The sequence below is a fragment of the Paralichthys olivaceus genome, chromosome 19 (genome assembly GCF_024713975.1).
Source record: "Paralichthys olivaceus isolate ysfri-2021 chromosome 19, ASM2471397v2, whole genome shotgun sequence".
In the NCBI taxonomy this organism is placed as follows: domain Eukaryota; kingdom Metazoa; phylum Chordata; class Actinopteri; order Pleuronectiformes; family Paralichthyidae; genus Paralichthys; species Paralichthys olivaceus.
The window spans coordinates 5,297,291-5,312,809 of NC_091111.1; the positions used below are offsets into that span (position 1 = coordinate 5,297,291).

General features: G+C 41.0%; 1 protein-coding gene across 2 annotated transcripts in view; it reads left to right on the plus strand.

The window, feature by feature from the left end:
* The first annotated feature begins 2,442 nt into the window (after nucleotides 1-2,442).
* Nucleotides 2,443-15,519, plus strand: part of flrt2 (fibronectin leucine rich transmembrane protein 2) — a 45,255-nt gene continuing 32,178 nt past the window's right edge. For both annotated transcript variants that reach the window (XM_069514765.1, XM_069514766.1), the window contains exon 1: nucleotides 2,443-3,289. The gene's annotated coding sequence lies outside the window, so the exon portion shown is untranslated. The remainder of the gene's footprint in view (nucleotides 3,290-15,519) is intronic.

The following is a 15,519-nucleotide window of genomic DNA, read 5'->3' on the forward strand; positions in this document are numbered from 1 at the left end:
GTGTGCCCGCTCCGACACTCATCTGCACAAACAAAATGCAAGCCTACTCCCCAGCATGCTCCGCAAACCAGGAGAGGTGGGAGTGCAGCCCCCCCCCCCAACCAACCCCTGCCTCTTTCTCCAAGAACCAGGGCCTCATGCAGAACTCTGCTATCAGTGTAAGTGATTTGCTGGCCCTGCTTGTGAAAAGTGCCACAAGGGGAAAAAGGATCAAGATTCCTGAGACTCTGGGCCTGCAGTGCTCATTCGCACACTTCCTCCCCTTAATAAAGACCACACATTCCCAGCGGCTGGAGCAGCGCTGGGCCAGCAGAGCTGCAGTCCCAAGCCAGCCACGGCCGCAGAGGATAAGAGGAGAGAGTTACGCAGCTGAGAGTCGACTGGCAAAATAATGAACAAATAATCACCAGGCCGCTTCAATCAGCCCGAGTTATTTTTGTTGCGCTGCTGAGGGAAAGTCAGTTTAATGATGCTTCTTTAAAAAGCATCACTTTGTTCTCTTTGGCAATTGAATTGTGTTTTTAAGTTTGCCAACAGTGAAGTACAACACCGCTGCTCACACCTGCCACAAACACTGTATTATCAGTAGAGATTGTAGCCACTGTATTATGGCAGTGAATGCACCAAGTCTCAGTGATTGCTAAGGTTTGTATATCCATATACAAAGAGCTACAGCTCTACATAAAATAAACGTTCAAATTGAGACTATAAACTGAAGGGTTTTTGTTGCCATGGAGAAAAAGAAAAGTACAAATCCTAATTGATCAAGTCATTCACATCTTAAAACAACATCTTGTTTGTCTTAAATGAAAGTGTTAATTCACCCATATTGTATAAAACAACACAAGATATATGATTTTTAATATTTCTATCACTGACACATGCCTGCACTCTTGTATGATGAAGGTTAATGTTAATGTGGTTCTCTAAGTACTGAAATTACATTTGAAACAATTAAATAGCAACACCCCTCCCCAGAGAAACAATGCCCCTGTAATTCTAGATAATCCACGTAACACATCCACAGTTTTCCTTGGAACAAGAGTACTTTCTACCAAATACTAATCTCAAAGAAAACTGTTAACAACGTGTTTAAGACTGGTTGGAGTCAAGGAAATAATCGAAACAGCTGCTACACTTTTAGATCCACCTAAAAAATACGGTCTGATATAATCACGGTGAAATAAACCCTACGTTCATAGAGGTCATGGTGTTCAGTTTTCTGGGAACCAGAATGAACGAATAAATGTGTGGAGTCACCTTTAAGATCATTTTGTAGACTGTAGTTTGTAGGGTGTATCAGGAAACAATTAATGACATGGCTTTGGCTGCAGATGAATTTCATTATTTTTAATGATGTCAGTGTTGGTCCTAATTTTGTGAGGGAGATTGCTTCATTCTGAAGGATTGTAGGCAGCAACATTTATTGGGAACCAAACTCATTTTCCTAAAGTTTAAATTAGCAAAAAATAAAAAAAAGCATTATAATTTCAAGATGTGCGGTTGACTTCAAAACTGCCCAAATCATGTAGCCTACAGAACAAAAAGGAAAACAGTTGTTTCAAATGAGAGGAAGTAAACATGATTTTAGAGGAACCTTTATGTTTTGCATTAGTAAGGACTAATGTGAAATGTCACTGAGTCACAATCAAATGAAGTAAAAATCATGGAACGACTGCAGTGAGGAAATGAAAACATGTGGAACACTAATTACATTTCAAATCTTCCTACTGAGCATGGCTTACATTATCTGAATAACTTAGTACGTTCTGACAAGTCTGTTCAGTGTTTGTCTGCTTTTCTTGTTTATGAATTTATTTTTTTAACATTTTTCCAAATAAATCAGATAAATGAAATGTATGTTAGTTGTATTGTACCCAAGGTGTTTCTAATACAGGTATTTTCACCCCATTGGCTGCTGTCGCTAGCAGGAGCTAGCTAATGTTAGCTAGTTGTACAATGAAAGGTGAGGGGGCAGATAGCGCTTTAATCAAGACAGATGTAGAAAATGAAAATAGATATCTTCCACAAAAAGAATCGAAATGAACTCCGTGAATCATAAAGGATTCCTCTCTGAGAAGTGGTAACTTTTGCTCAGATCGTCTTTATGTCCGCCCGATCAGAACCATCTAGAAATTATTTTGTTTTCCTTGTAGGTTATTTAAGACGCTGACACATTCTTGCTTTTATTTAAAGCCTATTTTTTTAAAACTACATTTTATGTTATTTTTTCCATTTTATTGCTGTTTTATCAAGATTGTAAAGCAGCTGGTAACAATCCATTTTCAACATATATTATGCAAATAAAATTGTTATTATTCCTGTGGTTGTGGTCACTCTATTTATTTTGTATTTTGACTGCATAATTCATATTCATAGCAGTGTCAGGGGCTGCTAAAATGTGAAAACAGCAAGTCCACAAAACTTTGAAAAAAAGTCTTTGTTTCCCAGAGGGAAACACCCCTCTCTCTCTCTCTCTCTCTCTAAGTGAGCAATAAATCTGGCACTTAAGAGAAGGTTGTCCATGTGAGTGTGTGTATTTGAGCGTGTAAATGTACTCAATGTCCTCAAGTCCACAGCCTCTAGAGCTGTCAGATGTTGTCTGGCCCCCGCAACATCCGTAACCCATGACCCCTGTAACTCCTGTTTTGTTCTCGACACTCCAGGACCCTCAGATATCCCTCTGCTGGAACTCACCCAGATGACAGACACCGCTCTCCTCTCCATTCCTCCACACTACCCCAGTAGCCTTTGACCTCGCCGGCACCTCTGCCTCTCCGCTCGGCCGGCCTCGCATTCCAGTAAAGGAGCTGAAACCTGAGCCCCGGTGAGCTCATCGCCGGGCTGCGGAATCAAGAGTTAAATGATACCAAAAAACAGTGAGGGGAGAGAAAACGCAGACAGAAGGGGGAGAGGCAGCCGTTGGTGCGGGACAGGTCTGGAACTGGTTCTATGTGTGCGCTTGCCGGGACTCCTCGGGGGTTAAGTTACACCAGAGAGAGCAAGGAGGAAGAGGAAGGAGAAACTGCTGGCGTCTTTGAATTATCTCTGCTTTTGTCTTGTCTCTCCGCGGCCTGGCTGAGTGGTGCCTGCAGTTTCCTCTTGACACACTCCAGCGAGCCCGCCGACCTCCATCCGCGCTTTCAAGTTAACGAGCCCCGATGGTCTCGTCCTCGTGTCTCAGAGCCGGGCTGGGATGTGAGTGTAATGCTGCGAGGTCGCGCTCCGCACTCACTCTGAGTCTCTGTTCTTCTCCGACCCTGCCATGACCACCAACTGTCCAAAGATGGTAAGTGTCCCTCTTTAAACTGTCTTACAGTGTGCGTGTGTGCATGTCTGTGTAGTCTGGTGATTCGATGTCTATTCTGTCTGTACGTTACAAAAAAAGTAGAGAAAGACAAATCTATACCCTGGCTGTCACATCTCAGCATCATTGTAATTCATGTCTCATATTGTGATGAGCACCATTAAGATGCTTAATCACTGCAAACATAATTAAACCAATCAGCGTCTCTCTCCAGCTGAGTTCGGAGGATGACTGCACTAAGTTGGAAAAAGGAGCTTTTTAGCCAAGAGCATCTCCAGCTGAAAGCAAAGATGAACTTTTAAAAGTTTTAAGAGAGCCATTAGATAAACCTTTCATTCATGCATTATTCATGGCTGCCGTGTTTCTTTCTAGTTCACTGCCTGTTGTTCGCCTTGTCTCTCCCTGACCTCGTGCTCTTGTCTTGTCAACCTCTGGGGTGACAAATCCCTCTGAAGCAAACTTTTAAGCAGGGTTGATGATTTTAATGGGTGCCCTACAGGAGACACTAAATAAAAGGTTGAGTACACACTCTTTTTTTTTTTTTTTTTTAAACCCCAAATTTTTAAAATAACCCCTCTCTGCTGGGTTATTTTAAAAATTCAGAGCAGTGTAAGAGCCTGTTTTACTCTCTGAAATCTGCCACCTGCTCTTCCTTCCTCCAGCAGAAAGTAATTGTGAGCGTTTGCAGCAATAACTTTGCGGAAACGTCTGAGGTGAAACACTAACAATTGTCTCTTAACACCTTAATGCAATGGTCTCATTATTTAAATGGGTGTGCTCCAGTGCTCCTCACAGGTAAACACAATATAAATATTAAAAGAAAATGACATCCCTATGATCAAAAACATGATTTTATCATTATGCTGAAGAAAGCTTCCCTGAATGCACTCTATTGAAAAAGCTTCTTTATTCACAGGTTTTGCTGAACACACCGCCAGCACACTAAATACTAACTACACCATGACTGTCAATGGATGTGATTAATGAGGAAACATTACAGTGAATAACACTACATAACTCACCAACATCACCATACAACCTCCAACATTAAATTATCCAAATACATTCAGTTATTCACTTTGTTAAATAAGTATCTTTTTGTTGGTGGTGTTGCAGTTTTTTTTTCCCCTTGGTGAAATGTCACATTTCTTTTCCAAAATGATCCATTATAGTTTACAAATAGCCTCCAAATAAACTATTTAACACAGAGCTTCATCAGATCAATGGTCACCACCCATCAGATACCTTACCTATATTTATTTAAATTGATTTGAACGAATTTTGAAGAGAAAATGTATTTTGTCACATTTTAATTCGCTTTCACGTCATCTCCATGGCAACAAGTTGCTTTTAGGTTCAACTCAAACTCTGTTTGGCTGTTTTAACAGTGCAGTCATCCTGTTGTGGCTAATAGCTGACTTGTTGCATCACATGCTCGAATAATTTTATTCATATCAAGATGATAGAGTATCCACCATGATGAAAAGTCCTGTACCCAAGGTGTAATTAAAAGCATTAGCTAAATGTATTGAAAGTGTAAAGTTCTCATTATGAAGTTGGAATGGCCAGTGTATTTTCTATATCCCATTATTAAGTCACATTTACTGATGGAGTAATAAGTAAGCAGCGTTTTATTGTTGGTGCTTATTGATGTGAAGCTGTTGTAATTATTTCAAGCAGAACACCACCCAGCTGCTTTTCCGACATATAAATAACAGATTTTTCATTTTTGCACTGTTGGTTTTCGTTGGTTTTCGACATTCACAATTTTCAGCTTTAACAGTCGAAATGAATAATTGGTAACTTGAAGGAATCATTTTCAGATTCATTGACAAACAAATATTTTTTAGATATGGCATTGATTTTTAAGATCAACTCATATTTTGCGTCCAGAATCTTCATCCATACAATAAGTAACCATGGTTGAAGAAATGTCGTGGAGTAGAGGTGCCCGAGCCGGTCCAAGGTGACCTGTACGAATCTTTCGGACTCACTGCAACTTTCACGCATCGTGATTCGTTCATCGGTTCTGAAAATGTGTCACTAATGTGTCAGCGCTGGAGACAGCTCAACATGCAGCTTCTGGAGCATAGGTGCTGAAAGTAAACTCTTTCACCTATAATTGCTTTGGGCGACAGGCAGGTAGTCAAAAATGGTTTTATATAGAGGGACATGAATGAATGTATTTGACAGCTGGAATGTGTTTTTGTACAGTGCAGGGGGAGGAGAGAGGGGCAAGGCTCTGTTTCAAACTCCATTTTAAACCATTTAGTAAGAATTCAAATCATATGACATTATTTTGGCAGTCTGAATGAATCACTATATATATATATAGGTTGTGGTTTTTGATTATCAACCTGTTCTCATAAATTACTTTCTTCTTTGGGCTCACTGACAGTACAATAGAATTGATCAGCGACCCTGGCAGGATATTGAATCAACCCTCAACAAGCCTGGTCTTATCATACTACAGAGTCAGCTGACCGCAGTAGCTGACTGAAGGCATGAATCAGACGTTGTCTGGTGCTGGACATGGCCCGGGGGCACAGCTCAGATATGCGGCGAGGGAGCAAGAGGGGAGCGTTAAGAAAGAGAGCGTGAGGAGAGCATTGAGAGAGAAAGAGATCCGAGGGGGAGACAGAAAAAGAGAGGGAGAGCAGACCACAGGCTGGTTCTCTGGCCAACTGGGAGATGTAGGACAAGGAGAAGCTTGTTCTTGCGCCGTCGCACCTTTCTCCAGGCATGTAGCGGGAGGACATGGCCTCTCGTGGATGAAAGGAAAATAGATTCAAATACCAGAGGATAATGTGATTACAGGCAAATAGGAGAATGAAGGTTAATTGGAGTTAAGTGTCCATATAAAAAACGAGCCTATATATATACAACTGCAAGTCAACCTATATTCTGCCAGCAGGCCTTGAATTCTTTCTGCTGCCCTTAAAATAAACACATAAGTCAATAGTTTAGAAAGAATGTTGTAAATGTATATTTTCTAAAGATAATACCTGGACATTTGAGGACCAATCATTAGATTATAGTCAACGGCTTAGACATGTGGAATAGAATAACATGAGGACCAGTGTAAAAAAACATTAAGCTGCTGTAGTGACCTCACTCCAAGTGTCTTACATTTCTGGAGGTCGAACTGAACGACGCAACACAGTCCTTGATAAATCCCTCCTATAGCTGTTTTCATCAAACACTCGTAATCCTCCGCCTGTGACCATTGGTGTTGTTTTTCTGTGGAACAGACGAGCCTCCAAATGGGTCAGAATGCTTCACCTAAAGAGTTCAACCTTGACCTGGAAAACTCAGACTAAAGCTTTAACACAGGAGAAAAAAAATGACTTACTTATACTTCAGCTCCCAGCGTGCTTGTTTTGGCAAGTACACTGACATTCACGCCGTGACGGTAAATGCGAATGAATCATTGAGCATTTACTGGTTCCTTTGATTGTTCTTTACGTAGAGGCATAAAAGGCCAATCACAGCTATGATTACTGCTGTACACTGTTCAGTAAAAAACCCGCAATTCAAACTACTTAGGGATGAGGAAGCAACCATAAACATTCAGAGGCGCCATTTAAATCTGGCTCTCGTGCCCTCGTGTAACAGACACGGCCACGCTGTGAATGACAGATTGCATTATTACAGTTGAATGTGATTGAGATGGTTTTAAGTAAAGTAAAGTGCAATTTGAGTGATGGGAAACATGACTGGAACATGCTGCTGATGAGTCAAATACAAATCTATTTGTATTTTAGATTCTGCCATTAGCAGTTCTAACGTTGGTATTCCCCTCAGGCTCATTGATGCATTGTGTGTGTGTACGTGTGTGTGTGTGTGTGTGTGTGAGTGTGAGTGTGTGTGCTTCAGGAATTACTAATATTGTGGGAAACTAAATCTGTTTGCACAGACACATTATGGAGATTCTTTATGGCGACCAAAAGCAAGTCTCGTAACGTGAATTAATTAATTATTTGGTGACAACATTTTGAAGGTTAGGCTAAGGTTAAGTTTATTTAAGATTAGGTTTAAATTAAGTTTAGGGTTAGAGTTATGCAAGTAGCAATTATGGTGGAGGATCAATTAAGTATCTCTTAAATCAATGTACATCAATGTAATGTGTGTTTATGGGTTTGCAATAAAAATAGTGTTTCATACTATATACAACTTTAAAAGCTGTTAAAAAAAGGTACATTGAATGACTATGACCCACTACATTATGTCACCAAGTTATATGCAGTCCAGGCGAGCCACAATTGATGAGTCATTTTGGAATATTTGGTTTCCCTGTTTCAAAGCTTTACAAGGTTGTTTGGGTCATAGTGTGTCACATGATGCAATACCAGTAGTGGCCAACACATCAAAACCACCTAGGCTGACTGGCCCCAGATTCTGAGTTGAGCTACTTAGCTTAGCTTTCTCACTGTCACTGTCCGAGTCACTTAACAGCACAATCTCAACTACTTAAACATTATAAAGTGACCTATCACATGTCTTAAATCGTTTTATAGGCTGTGCGGAGCCATGACATGCTCCAGTCAGGCGTGTACCACAGATGACAGCGCGTCTCCTTGTAACACCGACACTCAAATGTCAGTCAACAGCTGCCATGGAGTACACCCACCCGGCTCAGGGTTGAAGTTGTTCCTGCAATTGTCACAAGATGATTTATCGTTCTTTGAAAAAAAAAAAAAAAAAAAGTGAACTGTAGCTGCACCTTCGTGACAGTTTATGTTTCCATAAAAAGTGGGGAGAATTCAAATTTTTGTGTGGCTTTCAAATATTTTAGAAATAGCTTCTGTATTATAATTTGAAATCACATAATTATTTTGTATTCCGCTTCATGAGAAAATGTAAACAGCTCCGTGCCATTTTGTTGAGCACAGGGCTGAGGAGGCTGACGCACAAGTTTTACGGCCTGTAAGCGGGGCCAGTCTTGTTTGCTTTGGAGCCATGTGAAAGCAGCCAAAAAAGCATCTGCGAATGCCAGAGAAAGCGGCTGCCAGCAGGCGTACAGCACACAACACACAGAGCCCCGCTTCTTGATTTTCGGCCTCAACCACACTGAACTTTTAACAGGCTTCATGCTGGTGATGCAGTTTGGACTCAACTACCCCCGCTGTCACCTCTGCCCTCGTCCTCCCTTCCTTATCGTAGATTTTACGATCACACCTCATAAAAACTGCATTTGTTGCCTGAAGTTGATCTTCAGGACAGGGGATGGTTGTCGTCGTTCACAAGCGATGTTGCATTCGTTGTTCAGAAGCTGAAGAGACATTGTAAAGCTAACGTCTTTCCTCGGCTTTGGTTATGACATTTCTAGACTCGCACTGACTCATAGACAGCAGGATACATATTAGATGAAGAACGGAGACGTGGACGCTCACGCTTTGACACCACAGCAGTACTGGCAGAGCAGACAGCTTCAGACACCTGGAAGGTTCATACAGTGTACAATTTCAATATACTTCCACTTTACTTCAGCTTCCTTTCTACTCCACTGTACATTCCTGAGGGACATATTGTCCTTCCCACTCCTAATACTTCAATTTGATAGACAGTTGCTTTTCAGATTAAGATCCCAACCATTTGGGATGTAACTCAGAACAGCAGTGTCCAGATGGAGATCTTTGCTGTGTTTCAGGTATCAGTCTGTTGTTAGCACTTTCACCAGAGATGGTTTGAGACAGTTTCATTAATAATAAGAATCAGTATATATTTATTACGTGTGTATGCACTTGAATTTCCCATATTTATGTATGTATATATTTTTTACACATTGTAATACAACTGTGACAGTTTAAACGTAAAAGTAAATAATAAGTTAATACTACAACAAAGACTACTCACCTACTCACTGTCCGTAAGATGAATTGATTGAATAACTATGCTTTAGTCGACTGACCTTAATCAGATATTTCACACAGCAAAAGGCAACAAGTGTTTATATAAGTAATTACTAATTACTTTGTTTACACATCGCTGCTGGGTCGGAGAGATGTCACAAAGAGCTTCACAGAGGAGATTTAAAAACTCATACAGACAAAGTATAATAAAAAAAACAAGCCACAAGTCAAGTGTACATGCCCCCATTAGTTTGAATCCTGTTTTTGTGAACAACAAGTAAATCAGAGACAGTAGAAACCTGCAGTAGATCAAGAAAGTGGGCAGAAGCCACATGGGCTTCTAATTGGATTCTGAAATTAATAATTACTACTCACAACCATGGATCCTTCGGCAGCCTCATTTGTAGACCAATTACTTCACAGCAGCGTGACTAGGCTGTCCCAATTCAAAGGCCCCTCCCAATTTGGTAAACAAACGTTTTCTTCTACCCCCGGGCAACAGAAGCTCCACCAGGTGGATCCTCCCTGGCCCAACATATCCCATGATCCATTGCGCTTCCGTCACAAACTGTTTTTGGTTTGAGGTAATAGCAAGTGGGAGAAATACGTCAGCAGATTTACTTTATTCCTAGATTAGTCCCCTGATCAGGATCTGCACCAGATTTCAATGGGCTCTTCCCTGACCCATACCACATCATTCCACCAAGTTTTGTGGAATTCCATCCAGAGTTTTTTGGCAGTGATACTGGGCAAAGTTAATGTAGTATTGTGTTGGAGGTATAACCCAGTGATTGTGTATATAACATTAGGTTAACCTATGTAAGACGAACTCTGGGTTGAACCACGTCATTGTACACATGTAAACATGTAAAAATTAAAATTAACAGAAGGAACTTTCATTTATAATAATACAGATTTTTCTGCAGAACCACTTCTTTTACATTCAACACTTGAAGTACATTTACATGATAGTAATTCGGATACCTCCTGAAAATAGGGATTTCAGTTCAGGGCTTTTAATTGTATCTTTATACTGTTGCACTGGTACTATAGGATCAGAGTATCTCTTACACCGCTGCGTGTCAGTCACTGCCAGATGTGATGTCACCATCATGTGTTCTGTGTTACACTCTGCGAGTGACGCAAAGGACAGTTTGCAATCTGATTTTAGTGGCTAGGTCTTAGTCATTTAAAATATAATTTGAGTCAGATCTCAAACCACCTACAGTATGACTTCTACATGTTTGCTGCCATCCACACATGCAAAGCAATCTGATTCCACTCTGGATACGCCAAGAATCTGATGTAGGCTGCCAGTCTGAACCCGAGCCCCTGCCTTTATCCATATTCTACTTTCTCCTTTTTTTTTTTAATAGAAAAAAAAAGGTTTCTACCTTCTGCAAGGCTTTTTCACTTTTTTCTCTCACCAGACGTTGTGACATCATCCCTCAGTTAAGCTTCTGCAATACCCAAACTCATGACTTAGAGACGGATCACAGGTCTCGTCAACACAACACACCAGCTCCTTTTCCAAATGAAACATCACACAGACATCATGCAACTCCCCGGCCCTCCTGCCATTGCTCACCTTAAAGTTTTCCTTTATTAAACTTTCATACCCGCAGTCAAATCCACAGAATAATATAATGAAATGAAACATTCCACTCACACGGGAACAAATTTAATCATTTTGTTCATATGTGCTGCTTTAACACTCTCTGACACATGACTCACTCTGAGTGAAACTGTTGTGAACGTGTCTTTCCAGGCTGAGACTTCGCTAGCCGTCATGCTTTCAGTCAGACAGGCTCAGTTGACGTCCAGGCTTTGACAGCACTCACTGGAGAGTGTGAACGTGTGTGTGTGTGTGTGTGGACTATTCTTTCAATATGTGTCGTTTTGTTATATATGTTCCTTTCACCTGTCTTCACAACCTATGCATTGCCTTCTCCTTGTTGTTTTATTGTACGTCTGTGATGAGTTTCACTCCTGGCTCCTCTGCACCATTATTTTCCTATTTGCATGTCACTTGCTGAGTTAGCTCATGTTGTCAGCCGCCCGCTGAGTGATGCATCCTCCTCCATCTCAAAAGCTGCACAGTAATTGCCAGATAATTGTTTGTCCACTAATGCAGCAATGCAAAACCCCATTTTCATATTATGTCTGTTGAAACATTGTCAAAACAATACACTTTAAAAGAAAAAAAGAGACATCTGAGATCTGTGGCAAAATATTGTCACAATCCCAAAAAACCCAATTATTAAAATAATCTGCACAATATTGAAACAGGGAGGAATAATCTCTCCCAGGTGGCGTACAGTTTTCACTTTGTTGTAAGAAAAATAAACTTTCTTGACTTAACACAGCCCCCGGCGAACATCCAGCTCAGCCACATTCCACTTTCACATGACCTTCTCACAGACCTGGCCCCGAGCTAGAGCCGCACCGTCTGTCCCTGACCACACCTCCATTTGACCGGCCTAGATAATTCAAGGCCTGCTTATCTTTTCCTCTTCTTCTGCCTCCTCCTCCTCGTCCTCCTCCTCCTCATTGTTTACAAGTTTGACTCAACTCCAGAGATGCAGCCGGCTTGTAAATCCCACTGATGTGTATTTACAGGTTTGTTTTACAAGGACAGATACATCCACTCTCCAACACTCAAGCCTTTGAAATTTATCAAAGTGTTGAGGTCGAGTCGGGCACTGTTGGTCTGTCTGTAGCAGGTTTGTGCACACAGATGTTCTGTTCTGACAGTGCTAATGTTAGGAATCAATCAACTAATGCTGGATTCCTCTCCTGGCATTGATTAAACCCCGACAACCCACCTCTGTTGCTCAAAATTACTCATTACAGGCTTTTTTTGCCATGGAAAAAAAATCCCTGGGATCTAAAGCTACACCTTTACCTTAGCTAATATTTGAGGATCTATGAATATGCAAATCAGCCCCACCTCTCTCTCCAACCAGCTCTCAGCTCCTCGCCTGCAGCTCTGCTCAACAGACACACACACCTCTGCTTGTTTTCTGTTTTTCTAGCTCCTGCACACTTCACAAGTGCAAGTGGTAATACAGGAGTAATTCAGAGGAAGAGTGAGTTGAGCAGATTGTACAGAGTAGCCTCTAAGTTGATTTATGAGAATAATTATGTGCTTCATGTTTCGCTTTTTTTTTTTGCATTCAGTGTAGCAGCCCCCACCCTGTGGAACTCCCTCCTGGCACAGATCTGTAATGCCCCATCCTTGGACAAAGAGTTTCATAACCCCCAACTTTCTACTTTTCATTTTCTTGACTCTGTAGCGTGGTATTGGATACCTTAAAGGACATTATATAAATCCAAATTCTTAAAATATTCGAAATGTAACAGTAATAGATTACATTAGACTTTTGTGTGACAGTCATCACACAGTGCTTCACACATATGCAAAGCTTTTCTATCACATATCATTCATAATCAACCAGTGCTCGTAATTACATTCTTTGACATTTGGAGAGAGCATATTACTTATTTTCCCTGTTTATGCTAAGTCTTTATGCTAAGCTACGCTACTGTTTGCTGGCTCTACATGACACAGAGAGTGGTGCCAATCTTTTGATTTTTTTTAACTCTTGATACATAAATAAGGCTCCTAGACTATTTTCTTTAATCAATTAGAAAACAACATATTCACTGATTTCAGCTTCTTAAACTTTCCTCTGTTTTATAGATTAAACATCTTATTGTGTCGTGTCCAAAACAGGCAATTTGAAGATGTCATCGTAATCTGTGGGAAGTTGATATTTTACAAGTGAAATGGTTAAAAGAAAACATCATTAATAGTTTACAATGGAAATTATCATTGTCCGCAAACCTATGATGGAGACTGAATGCACCAGCAACACTCCATCAATTCTAAATTTCCTGAATTCAGTTTCCCTTTATTTACTGAGTAACACAGGAAAAACTGTGAAGCTGTGGTTCTAAAACAGGATATAAAATTGGCTTTTGCAAATGAGTATGTGTGTGTATGAAAGAGTCAGGGAGACAGAGCCACGCATCACTTTAAAATCCCCAATAACCTTGGAGAGAGACAGGGCATCTGTTTGAGAATCCCACATCAAAGGAGACGGCGTGTCAGCGGAGGGTTATGCATATATTTCCCTTGTTCCTCGCATCCAGCAGGAACGGGCGGCCGTAGAGGGGGAACTGATGAGTAGAGGGAGATAGCCCACTGTTTGAATCAAGACCAGAGTGCGGACAGAGAAAACCAAACAGAAGAGATACATGAGCAAATACGTAGATGCAGCGTCAAAACAACTATTATGGAAAAGCAAATCAATTATGTTATCTGGGTTCACTTCTCTGTTCTTGTTCCGCAGCGGTTACAGGGAGAGATGTTGTTTTCCTGCGAGGGCATCTGGAGGAGATTAGGGTCCAACCTGACACTGCAGCCCCGCTGAAACATGACTCAGGGATGAATGGAGGCTTTTAGACCAGTGTCTGTCTTCCCACACATTGTTCTTCTATTCTTTATTTTTCCGTCACCCTATAAAACACGCATAGTGTTATCTGATACCCGCACACTCAGCGAGCAAACAAGGTTCTGCCAATCTCCGCTGTCTCTTTTTCCTAAACAAGCCTTTGATAGCCCTTTTTACATAAGGTGTATTTTTTTTATCAAGTACAAATGCTAAAACACAAGATTTTCCTCAAAGCGCAAGATGTCACTGATGATATTTTTTATTTCAAATCAGATGATTATGCAGACGCCACATCATTATGTTGAGAATGTAATTTGTAAGCTCCCCAAATACAGTTTATTGTGTAAAAGCATCGAACCAGAGCCTAACAGGGAACATGAGGGAATGTAACAGAATAACACAGGTTTAGGCCCAGCCGAGACCAAATTACCTACAGAAAGTCCATATTCAGAGGCCTTGTTTTGATACAGTCTACATCGCTGTGGGTTCAGCTCCCTTTAGATTTGGCCTGCGTTTCCACTTGTGGCTCAGATGGGGCCCTCCAACGGCCTTTATCCAGTTACGTCTGGGCTCCGGGCGCTCTGGGGAGCTCACATTTGCTCTCATGTTATGGGGCCAGAGGGCAACTAAAGCATGTCACTGATGCCACCTGTAGTCAGAGAAAACAGAGCTGACTGCCACTCAGTTGGACACTAATGCAGCAGAAAGAGGAGCAAGCTTAGAGCATTAGGAGGACTCTGTTACTACATCAACTGACCCAGGTCATTTAGCCACAGATTCATATACATCTGTGTGTGTGTGTGTGTGTGCCTGTGTGTGTGTGTGTGTGTATACACCTATGTATAATACGATAATGATAATATGTGTGCATTCTCCATTATGTAAATCATTACATTTTAAGGTGAAGACGTGTTTTAAGTTTAGGTTAAGATTAGATCACTGTTTAGGTTAGGTTAAGGTTTGGGTAGGTTAGGTTGAGTTTAGGTTAAGGTAAGTTTTAAATTGAAATAAGGTTTAGGTTAGATTAAGGTTTGGGTAGGTTAGTTTAAGTTTAGGTTAAGGCTAGCTTTAGGTTAATGTTTAGGTCAAGGTTAGTACAAGGTTTAAGGTTAGCCAAGTAGTAACAATGGTTAAAGTTAGAATAAGTCTACAGAAAATCAATATGTGTGTGTGTGTTTGTGTGTGTGTGTTAGTGTGTGTGTGTGTGTGTGTGAAACATTTTAATGATTTCCTGTATGCTCTACACCGAAGGTATACCTGTGTATTCCTCTCTGAAAGCTGTTTTGTTGCCTCCATAATTACCAGAGTAGATGTTGTCACTGTTGTCAATTGTATTTGTATTTTTCATTGTGTGAAAATAATGTGAGCAAGGGCATCAACTTGACACGTTAACATATAGGCATATCTGCTGGCTTTCTTTTCATGCTGAGCCTGACAAATATTTTTTTTCTGTGGCCCCGAGAATGTGTGTGTGACAGAGAAATCCAGCAATTGTACATTGTTTCCATTTCCTCAGCTAGTCAAAGGGAAGACTATGCGGTGCGGTGCTGTTTGAGAGCGTGTGACTGTCCCTGCATGGGTTTCAATTTCAAAGCCCTCAGCACCTCAGCGACGCAATTGCTTCCTACTGCAATTTATTACAGGCAAATTGAGAGATTCCATGGCTTGATTCAGTTTGTGTTGGCTCTGAATGTTCAGGCCGGTTACTTACACTCCTTTTTCTCCATCTCCTGTACATGGCCGGAGCTGTGACTCGACACCCATCTGGGTTTGTGAGAGCAAAAGTTATTGTAACCAAGTTCCCAGGAAAGAGAAAATAGGAATAGCTGCTTTTTTCAAAGCAAAGCAGGAGGATGGCAGCGGTCCCATTAGCTGACCCCTCAGACGAGCTCTCTCGAAGCAT